Below are 14,443 nucleotides of genomic sequence, written 5' to 3'. Positions count from 1 at the left end.
CAACAACCACGCTAAGAGAGAGCTCGATGGTGATGGACCAACGAAGATATGCGACGCTCAAAATTGTTTTTGATCCATACGTTCTGTTTTGTTCTAGAAAGTGTTTCAATGTAATAACAATGAAGACAGTATTACTGATGAAGCACGAAATCAGCATTCGCAATTTTCAGTAAAGGGCTCGTCCGTAAACAGATAAAGAAAAGGTGCCAGCGTTTGCAGACACTGGTGGATTGCGTCACTCAATATGGAAGTGACGTGGTAGTACTCTGATTTTTCCAAATAAGATTATTTAAGTCAGTCTCAATTTTCAGCAGAGGACTGCCTTCATAAGCTGCCTTCCAATGACAGTTTTTCTTTTCACTCAGATAAGTCTTATACTCAAATCTAAATAGAGACGATTGTATAAATATCACAGCTAAGCTGATGCAGAGCGATTGGACAACCGAGACGATAAGAGTCATGTAATGATAGTAGAAAATTGTTCGCTTCTAATCAACGAAGAGGAGAGAAAAAAATTAATGTGAGTCATTCTTCAGCAAATGTGTCAGTGCATATCACTGTCTTCCGCTCACGTTTTGGATAAGAGCCATAACGCAAGAAATGAAGATAGAGTCATATCAACAGCCAATTTTCTGTTTTTTCATTCAATACAACGGGAATTAGATCATAAAGAAAAATACCCTTCCCCATATACTAGTAAGCAGTTCATTTTTGCTTTTAGCCATGGAGTAGAGTTCTTACCTGCATGTGTAAATGAAATCCTGAATCTGAAAATGCACAATATGACCTACACAAAAGCGACGAAGGACTGTTTTCCTTCGCGATCATTTTGCCCCCGTACGTTAATATATACCGATGAGCTACGGAATTGAACACAGTGGACATAATGAAGACTGACCGAACGCATTACCTCAGTAAACGTCATAGGAAGACGCCAAAGTGCATCAAATGATGGACATGACAAGCTCTCAACGCATTTCACGGCAGGCAGATCATTACAGCCAGTGGTGCATAAATTTTACTTTTCCTGGACATCGAAGTGAGTAACGCCTTCAACATCGAAACTGCTGTGTTGGCTATTGCTACAGAGCATATGTAGATCAAAGTGAAGTAGAACCCTCGGCATCTTAACCTTGAACGACCAGAGCGTCTGAGCTGCAGTACTAGTCACAACGATCTCGTAGTTTTACAGCAGTAAGGTCAGCATATACGTAGGACTTATTAATGTACAGTCTAAGGATGGAGAAAGGTCACCTGGAGTGTAAAGTGTTGGTAAATATCAATGACAGGGTGAAATTATGTAGAAAAGGCAATGTGGCTATACATCAAGTCGCAGGAAGATCAAACTCAATTGCAAAGTGATTTAGAAAAGATATCTGTATGGTGCGAAAAGCGGAAATTGACCTTAAATAATGAATCACACAAATCTAAGGGCTGTCGATTCAACTAAATATCTAGCAATTACAATTACGAACAACTTAAATTGGAACAATCACACTGAGAATGTTGTGGGCAAGGCAAACCCGCCACGGCCTCAGGTTCGAATCCTGCCTCGGGCATGGATGTGTGTGATGTCCTTAGGTTAGTAAGGTTTAAGTAGTTCTAAGTCTAGGGGACTGATGACCTTAGATGTTAAGTTCCATAGTGCTCAGAGCCATTTGAACCAACGCAAACGAAAACTGCGTTTTATTGACAGAACACTTAGAAGATGCGAAAGGTCTACGAAAGAGGCGTGTATATTAAGCTTGTCCGTCCTCGGCTATAATATTGCTGTGAGGTACGGGATCCTTACGAGATTGGCTGGCGGTGAACATTGAAGTTCAAAGGAGGACAGTTCGTTTCGTACTGTCGCAAAATAGAGGAGAGAATGTCACGGATATGACACGCGAGTTGGAATGGAAATCATTGAAACAAAGACATTTTTCACTGCGGCGAGATCTCTTCACGAAATTTCAAGCTCCAATGTCCTCCTCCGTAAGGGAAAATATTTAGTTGACACCCACCTACAAATGGAGAAATTCTCGTTGTACTAAAAGAGAAATCAGGGCTATCACAGAAAGACTTAAGTGTTCGGCGTTTTTCCCATGCGTTGTTCAAGAGTGGAAAGGTAGAGACATAAGAGTGGGATCGGTTTGACAAACCCCCCTGTCAAGCACTTAAGTGTGAATTGCATAGTAGTTACGTAGATATAGAAGTTCTCCCGTATGGAAAATGCCGTCACTGGATGAAATGGGATCTATCGTGTTTCTGTCTACATTCATCTCAAAGAAATGACGGACACTTAGCATTTTCTTATCGAACATATTTTTTTATTAAATACCAGGTATAAATTTTCAATAAATACATTTATTAATATTCACGAAAATCTGAACTGTATGGTCTGTTCTAGCGGAGTAGGAGTATCCACGCAGGTAAAAAAAAAAAAAAAAAAAAAAAAAAAAAAAAAAAAAAAAAAAAAAAAAGTGAGAAATTTTCCCCCAGCTGTATGAAAGTAGCGGACTGCAATACAGTTATTTAAGAAACAAATCAAGACTCGTTTGTATCTAAATATGAAGATATTTACATTTTAAGAAGTTCGCAGACCGGGAATGGCGAGCAAATCTACTCCCCTACGGTAACTATGTTTAAAAATGCACACACATAGGTTGTTTTATAAACGAAAAAATTAGAAAATTATCGCAAACCTAAACTGTTCAGACGACTAATCATAACGGTATCATGATACACGAAAAAAAGAAACGATCAAAATTAACGAAAAAAGAACGACAGCCGCTGCAATGGATAACCGTGACAAATTTCTAGTGATACTCCGACGTAGGGTGATACATTAAATCAACAATGAAGTCGGAAATTTTTGAAGACGACCACTACGTTTAGCCTGTGCGCTAGTTAATGCAAGATGAGGAAGGCGTGATCTACTGCTTGGTATGGCAGCGAAATAGTTCATATCCTGCTGCCGCCGCTACGTGTGGGGACGGATCGAGCCAAGGGAGCCGACTTACTTAACAGACGAAGGCCTTGAATTGCACGCGGCAGTGGTCATAATACGGGACAAGCTGAGACTCACAGAATACATCCACATCTTCGACAATTACACCACTCTTCTCGAGAAAATTCTGCGCAGGTTCTATGCAATACTGAGCATGTGTGTTAATTGCTGCTTTCTTTGGGCACTTGTATTATCGGGACGGCTTAAGTGTGACAACGATGAATGGTCCTAAGTTTGTGTATTTATTACTTTCGTTCGCAAATTCTATCCAGAACGGCTACGTGACAGTACACTGTCGAAAATTCAAAAGGTGAACACTCACAGGACTGTACCATTCTGGCAAGTGTTCTACTATTGTTACGTCCTGCTATTCCTTTTACAGTTAACGTCGTATGGATAGAGATAACGTGGTTTCACTCGATCGGAACTAGAATATACGAATAAAGTGTCAAGTGGTTTTGTTAAGCCATGCCAGTTCCCACTTCTAATTTTAGAGTAACTATAAAAAAAATTTCCTGGCGTCACAGGACCATGTGGTGGTGGTGGTGGTGGTGGTGGTTGTTAGTGTTTAACGTCCCGTCGACAACGAGGTCATTAGAGACGGAGCGCAAGCTCGGGTTAGGGAAGGATTGGGAACGAAATTGGCCGTGCCCTTTCAAAGGAACCATCCCGCCATTTGCCTGAAACGATTTAGGGAAATCATGGAAAACCTAAATCAGGATGGCCGGAAACGGGATTGAACCGTCGTCCTCCCGAATGCGAGTCCAGTGTGCTAACCACCGCGCCACCTCGCTCGGTCACAGGACCGTGATTCGAACAATTCCTCTGCCGTATGCTAGTCCATTGTCTTACCACATTGCCGTTTTTCTCCGTGTTGATGAGAAAAACTCTAGCACCTTTTGCACACCCAGCCCCCCCCCCCCCCCCGCCCATAAACACCTTTTTTTAAATAAATATATACGTGTTGTGTCATACATAATAAGCAATCCCGTAAGTTAATAGTATAACTTACATGCTACAACAATAAGTTCTTACCTAACAGAGTGGACACTGAAATAGGGGAGCTTGGTAGCGTTGAAAAGGATCGGGAAAGGAACCAAACATAACCTCAGATAAGGAACTGCATCGGTCTTTACTTCTGGTGGTTACAGTGAAACCGTTGCAAACAAGGACTCTGAAGAGTGTTCTCAAACATTCTCTGTTTACCACATTTATCTATCAATTTTATTAGTAGCGAATAATCGTAATATAATAATAAGTTATATTAATTATTACAATGGTTTTGGTTAAGCCACATCACTTTCGGCAAAATCACGTACGCTAACAGACATAACACCTTATCTGACAGTTCCAGATACGTAGAGGGGTAGACAAAACCCATGTAAACATCTTGCAGGCCTCATCAGTTCTGAGGGCCCCTAGGTCAATATGTTGAGTTGTATCTGTCAAATACAAGACGAAGCCCGACCTCCGACTGCTGGTGTTGGCTATCTCACTAGATACAACAATACCTCTTTACATTTTAAATTGATGGAATATTGAATGGGGTTTAATTCGTTTCCCCTCTTAAGTTTTCCGATTTACTGTGCTGAAGCCGCGCGGGATTAGCCGAGCGGTCTGGGGCGCTGCAGTCGTGGACTGTGCGGCTGGTCCCGGTGGAGGTTCGAGTCCTCCCTCGGGCATGGGTGTGTGTTTGTCCTTAGGATAATTTTGGTTAAGTAGTGTGTAAGCTTAGGGACTGATGACCTTAGCAGTTAAGTCCCATAAGATTTCACACACATTTTATTTGCACTGCGCTGAAGTCACCAGTGGAACCGGCAAGAGCAACTGTCGGTTCTTAATGCTCGAAGAGTTCAGCGCAATGGGCTACTCTTTTAATATTCACTATTCATTTGCGTAACAGGTGTCCTTTTTTGAGCTACAAGGTAAGTAAAAAGGAAACTATCCATATTATAATTGCAACTCTCCGATGTAAGAAATGTTCTAAATACAAGCATTTTATCATCATAGTGTAATATTTATTTTCAAAAATAAATAATATGCTAAAATAATGTCATGAATGTGTGAGTGCGCAAGAAATTCTGAACACACATTAGAGTCCCCCAACCCCTCCCATCCCATCCCCCCCGTCGCCTACCTAATTAAATAATTTAGTAAGCAAATTTCTTGAGAAAGTACCTGATTCGTACGTTCGTGCCAAAGTAAATTGCAACTTCACTGCAGATTATGTCTCGTCGGCTCCAGTAGTCTCAAGATCGTATGCAATTCTGCATCATTTACCGTCAATGAAAAACAGGGCGTGGTCAAAAGCGTTCCACTAGGGCTTAGACATCCATGTTAGTATTTCCATACTAGTTGCAATGCTGATTGAAACAGTCTGGAACCGCACGACCGCTACGGTCGCAGGTTCGAATCCTGCCTCGGGTATGGACTTGAGTGATGTCGTTAGGTTAGTTAGGTTTAAGTAGTTCTAAGTTCTATGGGACTGGTGACCTCAGAAGTTAACTCCCATAGCGCTCAGAGCCATTTTGCAATGCTAATTCAAAATGTTAATCAATATGTTAAATACATATTCAGAAGTGACGCACATTGCGTATCTCAGTAAATCTGGAATACTCTCTCTCTTCAGTAACCATTGCGGCTTCAGTCCTGGTTTAGGGATGTCCCACACCAAGTAGCCCATGTTCGTGCTTGGCGTGGATCCTAAATGAAGTGGCAAAAGGGTGATTTATGAAAATCGATTGAACGTTCGTGCAAGCAACAGTATGGAATATCGGTGAGTGTGGAACAGCCAAGAACCATTAATCCTCACGCCAAAACAACCATCCGCAGGATGGGAAGAGGCAACCTCCAGCCTCAACACAAAGGCTGGCTATAAGATTGTTTAGGTTCAGTTACACAGGTCATAAAGCAATAGTACCTGAACAAGGCCACACCACACTTACTCCTCACAAGGTGACACTGAAGTGAGACATCACTGCAAATGTAGTAATTGTCGTGCCGTGTGCTCAGGCAGCCTTACACAGAAGTGTGGCACAGTGCCTAGTACTCGGGTGCAACTGAGTTAAGGCTAACTTGCAACTGAGGGCGCACGCGGCAAGACCTGTTTTATGCATGAAATGTATTCGCAGCTACGAATACGACCATCCATCAGCCGTATAAGGGAATGACGACAATGAAAATTTGTGTCGGACTGGGACACGAACGTGGATTTCCCCGCTTCACGCGAGCGGTAGCCTTAACCGCTTTGGCTATCCGTACACGACTCAGCCAGACTCAGTCCCATGTCGTCGTTCCAGCGTCACAACCTGCACTCTTACATACATAATGTAATTCTCGTACGGGAGAAGACATTTTAATTGAAAGTCGCTCCCTGATATCGGCGGATAAATACGGTATTCCAGTGCCTGTGTTGTTAAGAACAACGATGTAATGTTCCTTCGGACATGCTTGAACGTCTTATCAGCCGTAGCGGAAGTAAATTACCCACACAAAAATTCCTCGTTAATCAGACTATCAGTGAAAACCGTACCAAAATCCCTACAGTGGCTCCTGAGATTAGCCTTCACATAAAGACAGAAAAATGTGACGGGGACTTTCATAATGTGCGAAGATAGGTCAAATTTCTGTTCATACCGTGTTGCCAGTAGTTTTAGCCCTGTGATCCTGATCAAGATTGCTGTAGCCATTAAGGCAGTTTACGATTTTCCTCTACCCAAAATTCAATTCAGCCACGTTCTTAGTGTTGTATGATAGTCGAAGTATATGTTCACGAGAACCATCTACATTTGTTACTAAGCAAATAACTAAGGGGTATGGTGGAGGGTACACAGTGCATCAGTTTCATTCCACCCCCCCCCCCCCCCCCAATATTTCTTTGAGGGATTTTGCAAATTTAGCACCATGATCATCATCATATCATCGCGTGACTTTTATAATCATTTTAATCATTTTGAAACGTGATCTACCGAATTTTTATGCGTGTACATCGTCTTTCTTCGAACATCTCCCACCGCAACTGACTATTCATTATGAAACATTCACGCTGACTGAAGAAAACCTGACGAATAGCGCAGGTTTTCATCAAATATTTCCTCAGTCTTCCGTTATTCACTTTAGTAAGGGTCTCTCAGTAACAAGCAATACTCAAGAATTGTTCGAACGAAAGTCTAGTATGCGACCTCTCTTGCGCGAATTGCATTTGCTGAGAATTCTTCCAATAAATCTGTGACTGGCATTTGCCTTCCACAGGGTTACTTTCGCGTCGCCGTTCGTCCTTAAATCGCTGGGGACAAAGGGCTCTACACACTTAAAATTTGTGAATGATTCTTGCGACTTATAGCCGATCTAGTAGTAAAGCGATATGGAATTTTTTCCGCTTATTTCCGCTCGTAGCATTACTTTTACTTAGATGCAGTGTCAGCTACCAATCTTTGCACCAGACGCTGATCATTTGCAAGTCTCTCTGCATTTCGTTACAAGTATCTCACGATGTCAAATCCTTATACATAACTAAGCCGTCTACGAACAGCTTTATAAGACTACAGGTGTTATCCACCTCGTCATTTACTGAGTCGGTGCGTAAATCCGTGCCGTTCTTCAGTAGATTGGCGCCACTGCATTGTGAAGATTGTTTCCAGTAATTCAATGGTTTGTCTAAAATTTGGAGTTTGATTTTTTTGCGAAAAGATCTTTCATGTTCTCGACAGTTCGTTTTGGCAGTTTTCAAGGCTAATCAGAATGGGATTTTAGGTAGAGTAGAATGAACACGTCAGACACATTTTACTCTTCCGATTTTAATAGAAGCCAGGAGACGAATTTGTGGTGTGCACCGGAAGGAAGCATTGCTGGGAGGACTACAAGGAAATGGTTTTCTCGTTACCGAGGAAGGAAATCTGACTTGTGTGACTAACCACGTTCTGGAAGACTTCTTTTTGACGAAAACTGTGTAAAATAGTTCTTTCGCAAAAATCCTAGGGAAACGACGTAGGAAGTGGCACAAATTATGTAATACAATCACACGAGCATTGTGAGCGCCATTTGCATACCCTGGCTAAGGTGATAAAGTGGGGTATATGGATATCACGTGTGTTGAGGCGCCGCCGCTACGCATGGTGGATATGTGGAAAATATCGTACTATAGAGTTTCCCAGACCGCAGCGCCATCTGTTGTTGACAATTGTAACAACTGTAATTTCGAAAGTTTGTCCGCCTGAAAATGTACTGTTGTCCCAAGCATATTGCAACAAACGGTGTATTTCTATCGCTGCTCGTTTAGTTTGTATTGCCGTTTCAGATATACCGGTCATTTTTGAAACACCCTGTATCTATTACATGGCATAAAATACGTACGAATTTTTGACAGAGATCCTCTACGTGCTTCTTCCCAGAGCTAAATGTTGTTGCTGACTGTTCACCTTCTAATTGTTTTCCTATCGCATTTCATAAAATAAAGGACTGGTGAGCACTGGTGCTATATAGTAACCTTGTGGTCGCCGATTCCTGTCTCTACGGTCACTGAATCGGAAAGTTTGGGCGTGTTCTTTGCTAGGCCATCTAATGACTCTCTCTTACTTGTGGGCTGTGTTACGAACTTCTCAAAATAATTTTCGGAAATTGTCACTGCCTCCCATACTAAGTGCGTACGTGTCACTACCAGACTTTATAGAGGGTACAGTTTCCTATTTTTAATTATGAACGAAATGAAGCCAGGCCGTGAATTGACGCCACGGTTCTCCCCGAAAGGGAGCTCACACCGTCGTGCTACGCCACTTTGTTCCATAGCTACACAGTAGATGTACTGCGTGGTTGCTATTCCGAACCGGTTCCAGGCCTTTCCGTGGCACTGTTCCAAAAGCGTGCGAACACCGCTCACCACTAAAAACTGACATATTCTGCTGCATTTAGACCATTACTGACTAAACTAAGGAACAGACACGATATTACCATCTGCATTTCCCGCCTCCTCTCTCTGGGGAATGCAGTAATCTGTACGAACATAAACTGAAGTAGCCAAAATTAGCGTACTGAAAACCATGCTTGAAATTTTACATTCGAATGAATTGAATATCTACAAATCTGACGAAGTCATAAGAAATTGTGGTCCTATATTAGGTCAGTAGAGAAATCAAAGCCAACCGTACAAAATCTCAGTAGTCATAAATGACATCGAAAGGGAGAATGAAATACAGAAGGACGAAATACTAATGTCCTTTTTCGAATATTGTTTCACTAACCAAAACCGTACTGTGATTTATCCTTTCAATCGTCACACGAATGTCAAAATGACATATCGAAATAAACCACCGTGGGATAGGCAATCAACTAGAATCTCTCAGCAGAAGAAAGTTGACTGCCTCTGTTGACATACAGGTACCTATAGGATTCTAGACTATGTGTAAGATAAATCTATCGTAGATCGCTGAAGGAGAGAAGCGTTCCCACTGATTAATATAATGGACAAGTTATTATCCCAGTTTTCAAGAAGGGTCGGATTCCACAAACAATTAGAGACTGAAACCCAGCTCGCTCTGTTGGTCCACGAGACCCAGAAGGCAGTAGCCCTAAACACCCGATCCTAGGTGTTGATGGAGTGTACCTCGACTTCAGTTCCGCAGTGTTGCCTAATGTACAAAATACGAGCGTTCTCAGTAACAGATCAGCGTTCTGGCTGGACTGGGGAGTTCCTAGCAAACAGAATACTGCATATCTTTCTTAACAGAGAGAAATCATCGGACGTAAAAGTAACTTCGAGCGCAGCGCAAGGGATTGTTATACGATATACAGGGTGTTCCGAAACTATCTGTGCAACACAAAAACAAATATATATCGACAAATAACATATGGTCTCTGAAGTCAACTTGTAATGCTTGGAACTATTTGTTAGTTGTGCCGAATAAAATTGTTGTGTCATCGTCACCGACTGAGAATGTGTACTGACATTTGAAACTGTTCTGTGTACGGGAAATGTGTTGCTAGAGCTGCTGGAGGACGTACCTCTGAATGTTGTACAAAGGATGCACTTCCAGCACGATCGGGGTACCAGTTCACTTCAGCATTACTGTGTGCTTTGAAGATCATCTAAGAGCCACCTTCGGGAATCTATGGATCGCCAGAGATGGCCCTGTGGCCTGGTCTCCCACGTCACCTGACCTCACGTGTCTGGATTTCTTCCTCTGAGCAGAGAGGGGAGGGGGGAGGGGGATATGAAGCAGTTGGTGTAGTAATATGAAACCGCTGAGGAAACAGAAGACCTCGTCGCTAGAACTGCCGTCGCTGCCATTGCGAACATGTCAGGGATCTTCAGAGACGACAGTCAATGGTCCGACGATGTACTGTATGCATATAGGCCAACAGTCGTGCATTCGAGCCGTTCCTGTTACTGCCACTGCTGTAATTAGAATGCTAAACTACCTTGTGTAAATCATCCCTAACACCAGAAACTGCCGTCAGAAACCATATGTACCACAGCTAAATGTGTGTGTTTTGATGTGGTCTATTTTCTATATTAATTTGAACGAATAGTTACTGAACACGCTGTATACATTATCTAGTGGAGAACATCGAAAGTTCCACGAGGCTGTTCGCGAATGATTATGTTATAAACAGAGAAGTCACAAGGCTAGAAAATGTTAATTAAATGCACAAAGAAGAGCATAAGATCAGCGCGTGGTGCAGGATTCGGCAGTTGACTCTCAACATAAACATATGTTCCATATTGTGCATACATAAGCGGAAAAACCCTTTTTTTATTTCTCGATTTTGAACTCTCAATGGAAACAGTCACACCCATTAAAAATTTGGGGCTGCACGGAGCGTTTCAACATGGGACAACCATATAAAATTAACCTAGGAGAGGCAGGGGCTAAAAAAATACCCTCGCTCGGCCAATAATTGAGTATTGTTTCTCACTTCGGAACGTTTACCAGATAGGGCTTGTAAGACTAAGTACAGAGGATCCAAAAAGAGCAGCGTGTTTCGTCACCGGTTCGTTCAATATGCGTCAAAGAGTCACGGAAAAGCTCAGCCAGTTCCAGTGAAAGACGCTACAAATACAGAGTTTTGCATCGCGGTGTGGTTTACTGTTACGACCCAAAGAACTTACGTTTCTATAAAAACTAATGTGTAGCTTCTTCCAACGCCTACCTCACAAATAGATCATGCAGATAAAATGAGACAGATTCAAGCTCACCCGCGGGCTTACCAACAATCACTGTATTCGCGCATCATTGCGCCTGGGCCATGAAAGGGGGAAGTGATGTTGTACATAAATTACCTTCCGCTACACACCCTAAGTGGGTTTGTGGAGTGTAGCTGTAGAGCTTCAAAACTCAAAGTGCAGCGAACTTAACAACTGTCGCGCTCTCTCCCCTCTCAACAGCATGAACGCCAGCTGTTACAAAGCTACTATAACTAAGACGACGCGAACGAAAGCTGGCTGTATGTATGTATGTCTTTAATGCTTTATGATGTCGCATACCGACAATCAACTTTCTCGGGAAACTCATTATCAGTCCTGCAATGTGACAGCCGTTTCTGCTAAAAATACGCATTCCATCTCGGACCTCTTACATCTATAAAACGCGGTGACTCGGTAGCGTTCCATCGGAGTTAAGCGAACTGGATTCCAATGGCGGAAAAAAGTATATCACTTGGCATCTGGTCGATATGGAGAGATGACTCGGCGTGCAGTAACCAAGTAGTTTATTGACAATATCTTCGAATCGGAGTCCACAGACCTTTGCGAAATTGTTAAGCGATGTCATTTTTCCTTAATTAAGTTGTATTTATTAGTTCGTCACAATCACCTGTTCTCAGCTCTCTAGCCATTATCAAGTGATCAATACGTACAGATAAAGTGGAACTTTCTAAAGATATCTGTATATACTGATCACTTGATAATGGCCGCAGAGGCCGAGAACAGATGATTGCCGCAAACTAATAAATTCAACTGCACCGAAAAATTGTTGCTGACTAGGATACGCGCAGAAGTGCTTTTTCTGACTTTTCCCTCCCACACAATACTTGCCTTCACACCGGCAAGCAGTGCCATCACAAATGACACAAATATAATTTTCTTCTGCACATCGGTTACATAAATTTCACTTTTATCTTTCACAGGGATACACGTGAACACCACCAGTTAGCAAATTCCACAAGACATCGTGAGGTATGTGGCAGACTAGACGATACCGATGTATTTGTTCTTGTACTGTAACTCAGTAACAGTTGTTGCTAGCTTTTTTAAATCAATAATACAATAGTATCAGCAGCCTTACTTTCAATAGTACTACTAGTTTTATCTTTGGATTTGGATTGTTGTGGGGGAGGAGACCAGACAGCGAGGTCATCGGTCTCATCGGATTAGGAAAGGAAGTCGGTCGTGCCCTTTCGAAGGAACCATACCGGCATTTGCCTGGAGTGATCCAGGGAAATCACGGAAAACCTAAATCAGGATGGGCGGACACGGGATTGAACCGTCGTCTTCCCGAATGTGAGTCTAGTATGACTAGTTTTATCTTTCTAGGTACGTATGTAGCTATGATTGACCATGACTGGGACCAGAAAAGGGGATAGAGCGAGTATGTTCTTTGAAGTCTATGGAAAGGCAGATTCTTTGCTTTAAGCAGCTCTACCGTCTAGCTGGGTTTTCGTTCACCAGTGAATGTAAAATACCCTGTAACCAACGAAGCAGCACAGAGACTGAATATAATTAGAAATACTCAAGTGACCGATCAGTCCCCCGTGGGATCGGTTTACGTAAATTAACAAAACAGCCGATTTGAATAGATGATTTTTCTGGGCAACGAGTGGCACTTTGTTGCAGTCGTCATAGGCTGATTTTCTGAATCGTAATTACATTACGCACACTTCCTATATCAAACACTATTAGGAAAATCTGTCTGTGGTCTCTGAAAGGCAGTGCCACAGGTTTCCTACAAAACCAAGATGTACTAATCGCCCATATTTGTTAATTGAAATAAATTAGCCATATTGGAAGCACTGTCTTCCAAACACGCTAAGGCAAATTATTTAAGTGGCTGGTTACAATTATTTTTATATTTCAACTGACACGTTAACAATCACGGTTACGTCTAACCTAAAATTTTCGCAATTAAAAACAGACAATTTCGATTCATCGTAGTAGTAGAAGCCGAAAGTAATTAAAAATGAAAAAAAATAATAATAAATGTAACTTCAACAAATCGAAACGTGGTTTTAAGAAGGGAATGTCATCCTCAGAACAAATATTTAATCTTAAGTCAGTAACTCGCCACAGATTACGTAATTCAACGGACATTGTAGTTATGTTTGCCGATTTCAAAAACGTTTCTGACTCTGTTGACAGAGAAATTTTAGATGAAATAATTCGAGAATTTGGCGTAAAGTCTAAACTGGCATACCTAATCCGTGACACACTTACAGATACAGTCTGTAAAGTAAATTTTAAGGAGAAATTTCACAGCTTTTTCAAAAAAAAAAAAAAAAAAAACTGGTGTACGATATGCTGATGGCCAATCACCAATTCTTTTTAATAGTGTGTTAGAGAAAACAGTGAGAAATTGGAACGAAAAATTTATTTAACTCAACATATCGCCTATAAGGTTCGGAAGAGTATGCAAAAAGATCGTGATCAACTGTCTTGCATTTGCAGATGATTTTGGTATAATTTCCGCAGATGTGGCATCTGCTATAATACAAATGATTCTCCAGGAAGAAATAGAAAGCAGCTTACAGTTTCCGCAGAAAAAATAAAATTTGTAACAAACGTTAAGGACGTTCCAAAATTCCTGAAACAGATGTTGGGCAAATTGAGAGGGTACGAAAATTCGAATATTGGGGGAGATAACCCAAGAAAATGCTTTGAAAAAATCTGCAATAGAGGAAATATAGCATAAAATGGGGAGAGCATATGGTTTCACCAAAGACATCTACAATAAAAAGTGCCTAAGCAAAAATATGGCATTGCAACACGGTAGTAAAGCCAGAATGCCTACAAGCAAGACAATGCCTGGTATTAAACTAGATTTAGATAAATTAGAAGTACTAGAAAGGTGAATTATAAGGAAAACAGTAGGACCAGAAAATACAGCACAAAGTTGGAAACTACGAAGCTGATATTTACCAAATTTCATACAATATTTCAAATGTAGTAAGAAAAAGAAGACCTGTTTCTTGGACATTTATTTCGAATGCAAGACAGTAGATTAACTGATAAGATTTTCACATATTTGTGGGGTAATAAGTCCACAACGAGCTGGGTCAACGAAGTAAGAAATGATTTAGAAAGAAATAATATAAAAACAGAAGATATAAACAAGAGAGCAGCCTTTAGGAAAAATGTATTGAAAATGGAAGGATTCCAAGGCAGGGTAGTGTAAAAGACTAGTTCAAAAGGTCTGAAGACAGAAAGGAGAAACATAATGAACAGATGAAAGCATACTAAAAGAAAAG

The 14,443-nt window shown here is 41.4% G+C and overlaps 1 protein-coding gene across 12 annotated transcripts in view; it reads right to left on the bottom strand.

Moving 5' to 3' along the window:
- LOC126297562 (formin-binding protein 1) overlaps positions 1-14,443 on the bottom strand; it is a 336,009-nt gene that overhangs the window by 104,696 nt on the left and 216,870 nt on the right. The gene's annotated exons all lie outside the window — the stretch shown is intronic.

This window comes from Schistocerca gregaria, chromosome X, assembly GCF_023897955.1.
Source record: "Schistocerca gregaria isolate iqSchGreg1 chromosome X, iqSchGreg1.2, whole genome shotgun sequence".
Classification (NCBI taxonomy): domain Eukaryota; kingdom Metazoa; phylum Arthropoda; class Insecta; order Orthoptera; family Acrididae; genus Schistocerca; species Schistocerca gregaria.
The sequence above is the reverse complement of the archived record's forward strand: the minus strand, read 5'-3'. Positions and strand labels throughout refer to the sequence as shown.